This window comes from Lithobates pipiens, unplaced genomic scaffold (genome assembly GCF_037356315.1).
Source record: "Lithobates pipiens isolate NorthernLeopardFrog02 unplaced genomic scaffold, aLitPip1_a1.2 Scaffold_8, whole genome shotgun sequence".
Lineage (NCBI taxonomy): Eukaryota > Metazoa > Chordata > Amphibia > Anura > Ranidae > Lithobates > Lithobates pipiens.
This window is the reverse complement of record NW_027507903.1, coordinates 622,902,680-622,918,490: the sequence shown is the minus strand read 5'-3', so window position 1 is coordinate 622,918,490 and position 15,811 is coordinate 622,902,680. Positions and strand designations below refer to the sequence as shown.

Genomic DNA, 15,811 nt, shown 5'->3' with positions numbered 1-15,811 from the left:
AAATTGCCTATATATCTTATCCCAAATCCTCAACGTGTTTCGTGTAATATTGTTCCCTTCAAAAAATACACTTCTCTCATGTGGTGGGTTCCAAATTTGCTTATCCAATTTTGTTCTACATAATTCATGTTCCAATCTCACCCATCTTTTCTCCGTGTTATCCCTTATACTCCATTCGCTCACTCTGGACACTACGACTGCTTCATAATAAGTCTGCACGTCTGGCATTGCCACTCCCCCCCTGTTTTTTGGTTGTCGGAGTGTCGCGAAGGCCACTCTAGCTTTTTTATTTTTCCAAACAAATTTCATTAGGATGGTTTTTAATTTCGACAAGTATACATTGGACAAAAGTATTGGGAGCATCTGGAACCTATATAAGATCTTAGGGAATATTATCATCTTTAATGAATTTATTCTCCCCAACCACGATAGTGGTCTATAGCTACACCTTTTACATTCTGCCTGTATCTCATCTAATAACGGGATATAGTTACAGCGGTACATTTTCCTTTCTGTTTTTGATAATTTTATCCCTAAGTATTTCAGTTCGCTCCTCCACTGGATTTTCCATTTCTGTTTCATACTATGTGCCTCACGCTTGCTAATATTAATATTCATTATCTCCGATTTTAACCTATTGATTTTAAAGTTTGACACTTCCCCATATTGGTCTAGTAAATTTAATAATTCTGGCATAGATGTCTTCGGGTTGCTTAAATACAATAATATATCGTCTGCAAAAGCGGAATATTTGTATTCAACTTTTCCCACTTTCACTCCCTCTATTCCAGGGTCTCCCCTTATTGCCGCTAAAAGTGGTTCCAAAGAAAGTACAAATAAGAGGGGCGAAAGTGGGCAACCCTGCCTTGTACCCCTCTCCATCTCAGAAAAAACTCTGACTCCCACCCATTGACTTTTATACATGTCTTTGGATGATCGTACAATACCTTCACCCTCTGTACCATCTTTGGTCCAAACCCCATCTTCTCCAGTGTCTTAAACATAAACCCCCAGTCTACTCTGTCGAAGGCTTTCTGTGCGTCCAGTGACAGAAGCAGACTGGGGGTTCCGCCCTGTCGCATCTTCTGAAGTAGGAGAAGTGTCTTTATTCCGTTGTCCTTTCCCTCCCGACCACCTATGAATCCTGTCTGATCTGGGTGAACCAGAGTTGTCATTAAATCCTTCAATCGCTCTGCAAGTACTTTAGCATAGAGTTTTGTATCTGCGTTCAACAACGAAATCGGCCTGTAGCTGGTACACTGTATGGGATCTTTGCCTTCTTTCTGGATTAGTGTAATTGTTGCCATTAAATCTTCCCTACTCATTCCATACTCTTCTCCCAACCCATTCATATACCGGCACATTTGGGGGACAAGGGCCTCACTAAATGTTTTGTAATAAAATGTTGTAAAACCGTCTGGTCCCGGGGATTTCCCTGAAGCTGATTTTAGTAGTGCTCTAACTATTTCTTCTTCCGTGACTGGCCTTTCGAGCATCTCCCTTTCAGTGGGGGTAATTTTGGTTAATATAGTTTTTCCCAGAAATTCCCTAATCTTCTTCTCTTTCTCTCCGTTTTTTGCACCCATCTTGCTATCTGAGAATATCCCCTCAAAGTATAATCTGAAGATTTCTGCTATGTCTTTAGTGGTATGGCACATTTTTCCATTTTTATTCTTAATTACCCCAATAAAATTTTTCCCTTTTTTCTTTTTTAACATTCTCGCCAGAAACTTACTTGGTTTATCCCCCCATAAATACTGTTCCTTGGCCAACCCTTTAAACATCCTCCTGGCTTCTTGGTCTAGAAGGTCCTTCAGCTCCATCCTTGCCGTTAATAACATTTTAAGTGCCAAATCTTTTTGTGACCTATTTTTTTTATGGTCCTGTTCCAAATGGTGTATCTCTCTCATTAACTTGTTGATTTTTTCAGCTCTCATTTTTTTCTTTTTAGATCCCATCGCTATCAGAATTCCCCTTATGTAGGCCTTATGAGCATCCCACAACGTATGTCTTTTGATTCCCTCAGTATCGTTATGTATAAAATATTGTTCGATCTCACTCGCAATTTTTATTCTATCCTCCTCCCCAAGCAGCAACTCATCATTCAACCGCCATGTAGAGGATTTCCTCTCTATCCTTGAAATATTCAAGCATAGTTTTACCGGCGCATGGTCCGAGAGGGTCATAACTTCTATCCCCGTGTCCGTCACACATTCCAACAACCCATGGTCTATAAAAATATAGTCTATACGTGAGTACGTCCCATGGACTGTAGAATAAAAAGAATAGTCACGTACCAGAGGATTCTTTACTCTCCATATATCTACTAATTGATTGTTGTACAGCTTTTGTAGTAACTTTTTATGTGCAGAGCTTCTCCCCTTCTTTACCTCCGATGAACTGTCTACTTCCGGATTGAGGCCGAAGTTCATATCTCCCATCATAATTACATAGCCTGTTTTAAAATTCATAAGTTTATTTAATGTCTTGTTTAAAAAACTAATTGGATTGCTATTAGGGGCATATATGTTTACTAAAGTACACTCCAATTCCTCTAGAGTACCCTTTAGGAACAGATATCTTCCCTCTGCATCACACATTTTTTCACTTAATTGAAATCTTGTGCTTTTAGAGAACCCTATCGCTACCCCTCTACTTCTAGCCGATATGGTGTCGCTATAATGCCAGACCGGGAAATTGCTAGAGTACAGCCTTATGTTTGATGCAAGGGAGATATGGGTCTCCTGGAGAGATACAACGTCGGCCTCATACCATTTCAGCTCAGCTAAGATCTTATGGCGTTTTGTTGGGGTATTCATGCACTTAACATTATAGGACATGAATTTCAAGCCATCTGTTTTACTATTGCCCATCTATTTGTCCTAAAGCTCCCCAGCCTTACAAAGGTACTTTGTCTCATGTTTATTTGGGTGGTCCACGTTATTTTCCTTTCTCTTTCCTCCCTAGCCCCTCTTTTCATTTTACTTCCCTTCCCTACCCTTACGCCCTCCCACCTCCCCCCTCGACTCCCCGCCCCAACCCTCCCCCCTCCTCCCAACCCCCGTAGCCTCTTATCGGCCCTTGTTAGGTTAATGGTCGTACATACCCCTACCATCTCCTAATCTATTTGTTATGAGGGTTTGGGGCTTTTTCGCCTGCACCTCTCCCGCCTCTTCCCCTAAGACGGGAGGTATTAAATTCCACATCCTTGTTTTAATCTATACCTTCCTTTCTTTCCTTCCCCTTCACCCCTCTTCCTTTTCCCAAACCCTTTCCCCCCCCCCCCCTACATTTAGCCAATCATTTTATCTTGCCAGCCTGGGAGTGCAGGCGGGCGTATTCCCAATTTCTCGCAGAAATCTTCCAGATCTTCCGGGAAACTCAACTTTGCCGATTTACCATCTTTGTTCCCTATTAAGCAAGCAGGAAAGCCCCATCTGTATTTAATATTATGGGCTTGCAATTCAACTAACAGGGGTTTCAGAAGTTTTTTCCTTGAAAGCGTCTCGGGTGCCATGTCCGGGAATATCTGTATTTCTCTACCATCATAAACAAGTGGGGTTTTTCCCCTTAGCTTTTTCCATATTGCCTCTTTTTCATCAAAAAATGTGAACCGCACAATTATATCTCTCGGTCTGTCCAAATCTCCAGTTCTTGCTTTGCCAATTCTATGAATTCTATCAATCCTTGGGGGGGCTCCCATCACGTTTCCCCACCAGGGGGATAGAATGCTATTTAGTATTGATCTTAAATCTTCACCTTTAGTTTCCGGGATCGAGCGGAGCTTCAAGTTTTGCCTTCTGCTTCTGTTCTCCTGGTCTTCCAATTTATAGAGCATATTCCTTTGTGTTAGTTGTAATATTTTTACTTGGTCTGAAACTTTGTTTAGCTCTTTGGCTTGGAGGTCGATGCGATTTTCTGTAGCTTCTACTCTCTCTAATAGTCCTCCTAAATCTTCTCGAAGTCCCCTAATATCGGTTTTAATTGCATTCTCTAATTTTAAGAGCATCTCCGCCATTTCTCCTTTTGAGGGGGGTAGGTCTTCTATCCTTAATTCTTCTATTTTACTACTCTCCCATTCAATATGTGTTATTGTGTCCTCACTGTCCTGCTGTGCTCCTCCGCCCTTGTATTTGCCTGTTCCCTTCTTATAGTCTGAGGTGGCTGGTTGCCTTTTATCCGATCCAGATTCTTTGGGGCTTGCTCCTTTTGTCATATATTGTTGAATAGTCGAATCATGGCTCTTGTCTTTTAAATTTCGTGAGGCTCCACTTTTCGCCATCTTGTTCGCTGATTTACTCATATTCCAACCTTAACTGGAGCCGAGCACCCCAGAAACTGTTTCCCTTTAGTCCTGAATCCTCATTGAGGTCGCTCCTCCTGCGAATCGCCTTCTATGTGGCTAATTTGTCCTATTTATCTCTTGCTTCCCAATTCTGCTTAGGGGTTCCCAGCCTTCAACCTACTATATGCCTGTGTTCCACTGGGAAGCTGCCCAGGGGTCCCTCGCAGCTAGCTTCCTCTCTCAGTAGATTAATACTGCACCCCGTTATTGTTACTTTAACGGCTTCCCAAAGTTATTCCCCCCTCTAATGGTATAAATATATATCCTGGGGGGCGTTTGCTCAGACCGAGGGAAACCTCTTGGTCTACCAACCTTTCCCTAGGCAGAGGCCTGTGGAACCTAGGGGGGCGAAAAATCGCCTAAATATGTTATCAAGTGACTTTAGCACCAGGCCATCTTGATGTACCAGGCCTAGTGCAGGGAGAACTAACAAACAGGCTGTAGGAGTTGGCCTCCCAACCTTATTCAAACGTATACCACACAGGAACAAAAGGAAAAAAAAGTATATATAACAAAAAAAAAAAAAAAAAAAAAAAAAAGCACCAACCAAAAAAAGAAAACAAAAAAAAAGTCTGGGGGAAGATACACATTGATCTGATAGCAAATCCCAGAATTAGCTCATGCGACTTTTCAACGTGCTGTTTAATATATACAATGTCATGTGTAATTGAGGTAGTCTATCTTATATTATTCAATTTGTCTCCTGCAGAAACAATGCGTACCTAGCCCACGGATCTCTCGATATCTTAGGGCCCTTTAAATTCCCTACCCCAGATATATCAGACCATGCGTTTAGGCCTAAAAATGTGTGGTAGCGAATACAGTCCTATTACAGTTTATTCCTCCTTGCTATATCTTCTTTCCTATGATTCTTTAAATCAGATTCACTTATCTGATTAACTTCATGCGTGCCGGGGGAGAAACAAAAAGCTCAAGGGAGGGGAAAAAAAATATATATCCATGCTCTAATCTATATAAACTGATTCTGCACTCAATGTTGCTCACAGGTAGGGGTACTTCTCTCAGCAGGTACACTATCAACATGATAAAAGTGAACTCTCAGAGGCTTCCTCCGCGTATCTGTACGCGGCTCTCCTTGTCAATATATGTTTACCGCCTTAATTTTTAGAACCATGCGACTTTTCTAGCGTGTTGTTCCTCATATGCAATTCGCAAATCGCATACAGTTTGGAGATAGTCTGTAATGTATTATTCAGTTTTATCTTCCGGCGATAATAATATATCTACCCAGCGGATCCACCACTGTCTTAGGACATTACCTTCTGAGCTCCCGACTTAAAATATACAAGCAGCATCCGACATAGACATATATGAAAAGACTACAGTCCTGTATATGGTTTATCTGTCCATGCAAAAACTTCCCTTCTGGAACACTTGAGGTTGCAATATACTCAGCGGGAACACCCAGCCACATAAGTGCACACCTTACTTCAGACACTTTAACCATCTGTGTATGCAAGACTCCCCTTACCAGCATAGGCTGTCTCTATTTTCACATTAATTGCTGTTCCCCTATACACATATATAATACTCTGCCGAGACATTGTGATGTTAATAAAGTTACCGTCCTTATGTCTGCTGTGTCTCCTGCTGGTTTCCTATTAGTTCCGAGTATAAAAACACCTCCGGATACCTTCATGGTCCCGATGTTTAGGCAGGAGAATCGGCTGTACAGGGGAACGGGGGGGGGGGGCGAACTGAAGAGCTGTGAGGGTCAGGGGGTGCTCTGTTCCAGGGTCTGTGGAATACTGCAACACCGCTCCGAGCTACTGCCCCGTGGGCTCCCGCATGGCTGGGCTGGGATCTCTCACCTCCCCACTCCACGCCATGTCCTGCTTCTTGTTCAACATTGCGGTGTGCTGTAGTGCTGACGGCCCCTCCCCTTGGGCGGACGTTACACCCTCTCGTTACTCATCCCACCTGAGAAAGTATTTCTAAAGAAAGACAATAAATACAGTTGTTTCCTTTTAGTTTTTTACTTTAAAACTCCATCTGTATGGCTGAATACAGTAGGCAAGTAGGAGGAAGGGATGATGAATGAACTCTCAGACTCATTTATATGTGTGTGAAAATATTGAGTTTGACCTACTGAACTGTGTTGAAAAAAAATACTAATATAAAATATATATAGCTGTTTAAAACCAAATGCTGTTTCTCATTGTGAAATTACATAAGTGACATGGTGAAAAAGTATTTAAGTCTCCAGACTTTGTGTCCAGGCACAGGCTGCTCTGTGTCTCCCCCTGATAATGATATAGCTTCATAGCTTCACAAGTTGGACTGCAAGAGTCCGAGAGATTAGGGAGCAAAGGGTGTGTGTCCAGGCCTTTCTGGCCTTAAAGGACAGGCACCTGAACCAGACCTACATCTAATGTGAATTAAAATTGGAGACTATTGAGGATATATACTGTATATATATATATATATATATATATATATATAAATACTGTATCTCACAAAAGTGAGTACACCCCTCACAATTTTGTAAATATTTTATTATATCTTTTTATGTGACAACACTGAAATAAAACTTTCCTACAATGTAGCGGGTGTACAGCTTGTATAGATTTGGCCCAAAATGTCAATACTTTGTGTGGCCACCATTATTTTCCAGCACTGCCTTAACCCTCTTGGGCATGGAAATCACCAGAGCTCCACAGGTTGCCACTGGAGTCCTCTTCCACTCCTCCAGCTGGTGGATGTTAGAGGCCTTGTGCTTGAGGATGCCCCACAGATACTCAATGGGGTTTAGGTCTGGAGCCATGCTTGGTCAGTTCATCACCTTTACCCTCAGCTACTTTAGCAAGGCAGTGGTCATCTTGGAGGTGCGTTTGGAGTCATTATCATGTTGGAATACTGCCCTGTGGCCCAGTATTCAAAGGGAGGGGATCATGCTCTGCTTTAGTATGATACAGTACATGTTGGCATTCATGGTTCCCTCAATGAACTGTAGCTCCCCAGTGGTGGCAGCAATCATGCAGCCCCAGACCATGACACCCGCACCACCATGCTTAACTGTAGGCAAGATACACTTGTCTTTGTACTCCCACCTGGTTGCCACCACACACGCTTAACACCATCTGAACCAAATAAGTTTATCTTGGTCTCATCAGACCACAGGACATGATTCCAGTAATCCATGTCCTTAGTCTGCTTGCCTTCAGCAAACTGTGTGGGCTTTCTTGTGCATCATCTTTAGAAGAGGCTTCCTTCTGGGATGACAGCCATGCAGACCAATTTGATGCAGTGTGCGGCGTATGGTCTGAGCACCGACAGGCTGATCCCCCACCCCTTCAACCTCTGCAGTAATGCTGGCAGCACTCATACATCTATTTCCCAAAGACAACCTCTGGATTTGATGCTGAGCACGTGCACTCAACTGCTTTGGTCAACCACGACGAGGCCTGTTCTGAGTAGAACCTGTCCCGTTAAACCGCTGTATGGTCTTGGCCACTGTGCCTTAGCTCAGTTTCAGGGTCTTGGCCATCTTCTTATAGCCTAGGCCATCTTTATGTAGAGCAACAATTCTTTGTTTCAGATCCTCAGAGAGTTCTTTGCTATGAGGTGCCATATTGAACTTCCAGTGACCAGTATGAGAGAGTGAGAGTGATAACACCAAATTTAACACATCTGCTCCCCATTCACACTTGAGACCTTGTAACATTAACTTGTCACATGACACCGGGGAGGGAAAATGGCTAATTGGGTCCAATTTGGACATTTTCACATAGGGGTGTAATCACTTTTATTGCCAGCAGTTTAGACATTAATGGCTGTGTGTTGAGTTATTTTGAGGGGACAGCAAATGTACACTGTTATACAAGCTGTACACTCACTACTTTATATTGTAGCAAAGTGTAGTTTCTTCAGTGTTGTTACATAAAAATATATATTAATTAAAACATTTACAAAAATGTGAGGGGTGTACTCACTTTTGTACTTTTGTGAGATACTGTGTATATATATATATATATATATATATATATATATATATATATATATATATATATATATATGTATATATGTGTGTGTATATATTTATTTTATTTAAAAAATTTTTTAAGAAAGTAGATAAACATGTAAACATAAGCTAGTAAGAGAAAGAGGGAACCCCAAGTCTCCAAATAAGGAGGAAGGACTAGGGGGATGTAAGTGTGTCAAAACACCAATTAAATAATATTTGTTTTAAAATGAAAAGAATGTTTTATTGCTACAAATATGTGTTTTGCAAAAGATCCAATCGTTTTTCAGGGTCCACAGGCTCTCTATTTCAGAATATGGGTATAATGTATAAAAACACATGTGGGGAAGTGTTCTTTTGTACACTGTCAGTGAGGTTGTTTACATTCATGCCTGGTAATAACCATAGAGTTCTTGTTACAAATAGATTCTACCTGTTAAGAGGTTGTTTCATATCCTTGCTTAAGAGTCATGAAACCGCTCAAGGCTATATATATATGGATGCATTACAGGAAGTGAAGGAGAGATTGGCCAGCCACATGCTCTGCAAGCCAGGAGGTGCTGCAGGCTGATTTTGTACTGTATCCATCCATCCAGGCTGAAAAGGAACAATAGGCAAGTGTTACTGCACTGTGTAGCTCACTGTTTACACTCACTTCTGTATGGGAATCAGAGATATCTGTCAGAGGCTTCTCTGATTCACTCAAACTTTCTATTTGCATACAACAATATACTTGGGCTATTCTCAAGTGTATGAGAGCAAAGCTCATGTGATTATAACCTGTCATGTGACTGGTTTGTGTTGAAGTGTATATCTGCCACTTCATTATTTAAAGCAACAGTGTCCCTTTTTGGTCTGGGGGTTCTTAGCTGGTATTAGCCTAAGGAATGGTAAACAGCTCAGGTTAGCGACAGGATAGGTTTCCGACATCCAATTAGATAGGCAGCTGTCCAGTCTCATTGATAGCCTATAGTCAGGTTAGGGACCAAGAGATAGGCTAGATAGCCCTGATTTGCCTTGTAGGTGGCGTGTTCCAGACTTCTTTGCCATCTGTGTGTTTGTCTGTACGAGCGTCCCCAGGAAGCCACCGCTCCACAGATGCATCAGTGTTTGTCCTCTCAAGCCGGATTGTGTTACATCTTGCAAGGCAACTCATCAGAGGCCCCTGCAACTGAACTGTGCCACAGGGCCTAATTTGTAGGTATTGGTGTTAAAGACCTTTAGTTAAATATCCAGATAGATAGATACATATATACACTGTTCTTCTCAGATATATTACTTTATTCTTGTTATTGCTTTGGTTGTATGCAATGCCATCATTTTATCATATATAAAGTTTCACTAATTACCTGCTGGTATGTTTGCATATCTTTACTCTTAGAAATCTATGCTGGGTGTATTAGTACTACTGCTGTCAATTATTTTGGGTGAGTTACTAATCATTGTCCTAGAAAGGGTTCATCTCTACATACGTTGGGGCCCTGTTCTAGGTGGAGGCACTGCCAATTATATATTCATTGTCCGGTCTTCCTTTAGCGAAGGCTCTGGCTCATTTGGTTACCTGTAGGTTAGCACCATAGCCTGTGTGGAGAGGGCAACTTCATATGACCCCCCTATAACATGGCTACACATAAATTACTGAAACAAGCTGGCCATGCATCCAAAGTATATCAGGTAGTATAACAATACATCAAAAGAAGAGAATCAGACTTCTCTGTGAAAAACCAATGCACAGAGCAGGTAAGTATGACGTGTTTGTTATTTAAAAAAAAAAAAAAAAATGCCTTTAATTTCACTGTAATATTGTGTTCACCACATGGTCTTACATCATATTTCTTTCTAAAGAACATACAACATGCAAGAAAATGGACATAGAACCCTTAACATAATCAGTAATCACATTATAAAGTATGTTTACAAATCAAGACATTAAGAAGGCTTAATGATTTGCCCATATTTTACTATTGGCATGTTGATGTTTTCAGGTAGATAGGCGGATTTGTGTGATCTGCATTTATAGGGTATTTTTTTTTTGTTTTTGTTATGTGATATAGGCTTAAGCCCCATACATGCTGGCAGAATGCAGGGAGACATTTGCCGGTTAAAAAAACACAGTCAACATTCTGCCCCTTTGTATGTTGGTCTGTTGGACGCGCAAGCTGGAAAACTAGCAGCCGACCGACTACTGATCAGCGCTCTCAGTCAATGGCAGAGAGCACTGATCGGAGTGTTCTGGTGGGGGGGGGGGAGCATCCCCCTATCAGAACACAACAGCCTAGCCGAGGAGATCGCTGCACTAACCGCGCATTGGTTAGTACAGTGTCTTCGACTGGAGCTGCTGTCAGGTTTTTTTTTCGTGCAACCCGGCTGTACAATTGTAATGCCGTGTACACACTGTTGAATTTTCCAAAATGTTCGATGGGAGCTTGTTGATGGAAATTCCGAATGTGTGTAGGCTCCATCAGACATTTTCCGTCGGAATTTCCAACAAACAAAATTTGAGAACTGAATCTCAAATTTTGGCCCCTTTCACACTGGGGCGGTATTCAGGCATTACAGCGCTAAAAATAGCGCCTGTGTAGCGCCTGAAAAAAACCGGCCCCTTTAACTCCAGTGTGAAAGCCGGAGGGCTTTCACACTGGAGCGATGCACTGGCAGGACGGTGAAAAAAGTCTTGCTAGCTGCATCTTTGGAGCGGTGAAGGAGCGGTGTATTCACCGCTCCTAAACCGCTCCTACCCATTGAAATTAATGGGACACCGCGGCGCTTTGCGGGTGGATTTAACCCTTTTTCGGCCGCTAGCGGGGGTTAAAACCACCCCGCTAGTGCCCGCAGACCGCCGCTAATACGACGGTAAAGCGCCGCTAAAAATAGCGGCGCTTTACCGCCGACGCCGCTCCCGCCCCAGTGTGAAAGGGGCTTTTCCGACAACAAAATCCGTTGTCGAAAATTCTGATCGTGTGTACACAATTCCGATGCACAAAGTTCCATGCATGTTTGAAATCAAGCAGAAGAGCCGCATTGGCTATTGAACTTCAATTTTTTCGGTTTGTCGTACATTACAGCGTTCTTGACATACGGAATTTCCAACAACATTGTGTGACCGTGTGTATGCAAGACAAGTTTGAGCCAACATCCGTCGGAAAAAATCCCATGGATTTTGTTGTCGGAATGTGTGATCATGTGTACGCGGCATTAGTGTGTACCCAGCTTTAGCAGCTCTACACTCAGTTTTCAAGCTCAGTGTGCTGCAACACATGGCTAATGTTTATTTTTCTGGCATCAAAGGTCTAGACGGTCTATTTTAGGTAAATACCTATTAACCAATACTGGGCACTTTCACTCCCTTCCTGCCCAGGCCAATTCTTAGCTTTCAGTGCTGTCACACTTTGAATGACAATTGGGCAGTCATGCAATGCTATACCCAAACTAAATTTTTATCATTTTTTTTAGGCAGATAGAGCTTTCTTTTGGTGGTATTTGATCACCACGAGTTTATAATTTTTTGCTAAACAAATGAAAAAAATAGAAAATTAAAAAAAATAGTTTTTCTTAATTTCTTATACAAAATTTGTAAATAAATAATTTTTTTCCTCCATTGATGTGCGCTGATGAGGTTGCGCTGTTGGGCAATGATGATTGGCATTGATGGGCACTGATGGGCAGCCTTTATGGGCACTGATAAGTGCCACTGATGGCCATTGTTAGACAGCACCAATACTGGGCACTGATGAGGAGGCACTGACAGACATCACTGATGGACTCTGATTGGCATCACTGGTGGGCATATGTGGGCATCCATGGTGGGCCCTGGCAGGCATCACTTATGGGACTGCACTGATAATTAATGCACTGACTATAAGTGCAGAGACCCCCCCTTTCAGAAGAGTCGCTCACCGGCTCTCGTCTACTCACGCTCTGTCAGCGTAAGTAGAAGAGTGCTGATAACTGTCAGTTCATATTTACACTATGATGAGCTGTGACTGGACATAGCTGATCACATAGTAAAGATCCTATGTCATAGGGTCCTTACTGTGATCGGAGATGTGGTGCAACACACTCCACCCCCCCCCCCCCCCCCCCCCCGGTCGCACACAAGTGGCTTGTTCTGAAGGACATCATATGACATCCAGTTAGAACAATAAAACCCCTGCCTGCCATCAAGTTGCTATAGGCTGAGCAGGAAGGTGTTAAACAACAGAATAACTCAGTGGTAACTGTTTTACTAATGTATATTGCACATTTGAGACACTAGATTGTCTCAGGAGAAAGCACATGTTTACATTTTTTAGGGGGATTGCTAGACGGTTTCAAAAACCTTTAATTTTCTACCTCTAGCAGTGAATATGGGAAAGGGGGATATACCAGAGACAATGAAGAATAGGCTGAAACCTCAGCTGAAACCTCAGCCGCATAATCAGCATGTAGGCAGGTGTAGATTGGCCTCCCAGTACAGTTGGCACTGACAGCACCACCATATAAGGAGAGTGGAGGATAGGAAGAAATCACATTCCTCCTAGGCCTCCTAGGGGTCTTAGGTAAGCGGCTGCCCAACTGGATGCTGCTGCCTCAGATTACTCAGCAGCCATGCCAAACAAAATTTTTAGCTCACATTTCTTAGAAAAAGAGGCAGTTAGCAAATGTGAAGTCAGCAATAAGTAAATTCTGTGCTCCAATTACCCGAAAAAGACCATATTACCACAAAATAAATAAAAGGACCACTGTAAGAATACCCAATCACTACCCCTTTCTAATCAACTACAAACTAAGAGATGTTGAAAAAGAAGAAATATTAAGGAAAATAGCTAAAATTTGAAGCTAAAAAATCATTTGTTAGAAAAACAAAACGACTGCCTCTTGGTAATCCAGCCCAAAATCAGAGATCAGTTTTAATTTCTTTGGATGCCTAAATAATGACGGTGAGAAAGTCAAGACAAAGATTCTAAAACTATACACCCAATGATCAATTTACACAAAACTTGAAAATGAATTTGCATCTTAGAAACATGGACTATGAAGATATAGTTTCAGTGTAGATTAAGTGTTTTAAAATTTCTGAACATTTTTTTAATACTGTTTCTAATATTTTGGTTCCTAAGGCTGTAGATAATAGGATTTAACAGTGGAGTTGTCACAATGTAGAAAAGAGACATACATTTGTTTGTATTAGGTGATCTTTTATCAGCTGGTGTCAAATAAATGGCCATTAAACTCCCGTAATATGTGCACACAGTGGCCAAGTGCGAGCTACATGTGGAAAAAGGCTTTCCGTCTTGAATTGGTTGAAGAAAGGTGTAATATAGTGAAGGAGATGAAGACATAGGTCACAATAATAAAGGCAAATGGAACAAAAACAACTATAATTGAAAGAGAAAGATCCACCATTACAAAAAGGGAAATATCTGAGTTAGACAACTCTATCACTGGACCAGAATCACAGAAGAAATGGTCAATGTTCTTCCCATCACAAAAATGTAGCTGATACACCAAAATGAATTCAAACGACACAAAGACAACCAACAACCAAGACCAGACCACCATCATAAGACACACACGGGGCTGCATGATTGAATGATAATGCATTGGGTTACATATGGCCAAATATCGATCATAGGACATAATTGCAATAAGTAAACATTGCACAATTCCACAGTTAGCAAACCAATGCATTTGGATGATGCAGGCTGTAACAGAAATTGTAATTCCATCCTTTAGTATAATTTCTAACATCATTGGGATAATGGTGGTGGTTAATATTAGGTCAGCTATTGCCAAGTGTTTGAGGAAGTAGAACATTGGGATTTTAAGATGGTCATTAATCGATATTACAACAATAATAATGAAGTTTCCATTTAATATCAACATATAGCAGAAGAAGAACACAATGAAGAGAAGAGTTTTAAATGTATGGAGGTTTTGAAATCCAAGAAGAAAAAACTCATCTACTTCAGTTTGGTTGTTTTCACACATGTCTTCAAGAAAGAGTCACCAGAAGAACATAAAAATGGTCATCCTTCTGTGGGATTGTTCAAACCTTTTAATGCAGTAACTTTAATAACATAAGACTTTTGTATCATGAACACCTTTTGTAAAATCCTATAAAGTTGAAAAAAAAAGGGTAACTCCACTTCTGTGAAAAATGAAAAGCAAAACAAATATAAAAAATAATATAGAATATTATTTATAGAATATACAATTGCTACGCAAGGTATGTTGTGATGTAATGTTATTAAAAATCTTTATGGCCTGATGAAGGAGCACACATGTTTTGAACACATGCCATACCCACCACTTCCTCTTAGCCCACGTACACACGTTCGGAGATTTCCACAACCAAATCCGTCGGATTTTGCCAGTCGGATTTTGTCCGTCGGATCTTGTCCGAAACTGTTGCATACACACGGTCGGACAAAGTTGGCAAAAAAATCAGATCTTTCAGAACGTGATGACGTAATTTCGTTACGATGGGACTACATTCAGGCTAGTAGCCAATAGCTTTGATGTTGGAATTTGATCTGAGCATGCGTGGCACTTGGTCCGATCAAAATTCTCTACACATGATCGGAGTATCTCCGATCAGCCCAGTTGGTCGGGAAATATTTCCAACATGTTGGAAAATTGGGTCCAATGGATATTCAGAGGGAATCAGTCCGATGCATACCACATGGATTCTCCGACCGTGTGTACAAGGGCTTACTGTTCTGACATCACTTCCTGGACCTGGACCTACCAGGAAGTGCTGGGTGCCAGCAGGACTGCCAGGAGCTCCTTTTGGTATACATCACAGCTAGATTGGAAGGTCTGGACCGGCTTGTTGCAGCGATGTTGCATGACTAGATGAGCACTTTTATCTCCATTACATGGTGAGTTGCTATTTTGTTGTTTCGAAATAAATAATGCTTTGATGCTACACAGTACTGGTCTTCTTTTCTGTTCATATAACATTTTTAGTTTTAATGTTTCTAGCATTAACTACTACAGCCCCGGACCAATAAACACCTTAAGGACCAGAGGTCTTTTTCCAATTTCGCACTGCGCTGCTTTAACTGGTAATTGCGCGGTCATACAATATTGCACCCAAACGAAATTTGAGTCCTTTTCTTCCCACAAATAGAGCTTTCTTTTGATGGTATTTGATTGCCTCTGCGATTTTTATTTTTTGCGATATAAATGGAAAAAGATCGAAAATTTTGAAAAAAAAAAATATATTCCGCTACTTCTCCCGAGTATGGGGATACCACATGTGTGGGACTTTTTGGGAGTCTAGTTGCGCACCAATCACCACCTTCAGGATTTCTAAGGGTGCAAATTTTGGATTTGACTCCTCACTACCTATCACAGTTTCGAAGGCCATAAAATGCCAAAATAGCACAAAACCCCCCAAAATGACCCCATTTTTGAAAGTAGACACCCCAATATATTTACTGAGAGGCATGTTGAGTCCATGGAATATTTTATATTTTGCCACAAGTTGCGGGAATAAT

The 15,811-nt window shown here is 41.4% G+C and overlaps 1 pseudogene; it reads right to left on the bottom strand.

Moving 5' to 3' along the window:
* Nucleotides 1-13,275: 13,275 nt before the first annotated feature.
* Nucleotides 13,276-14,434, bottom strand: LOC143963899 (olfactory receptor 11L1-like; annotated as a pseudogene).
* Nucleotides 14,435-15,811: the final 1,377 nt, after the last annotated feature.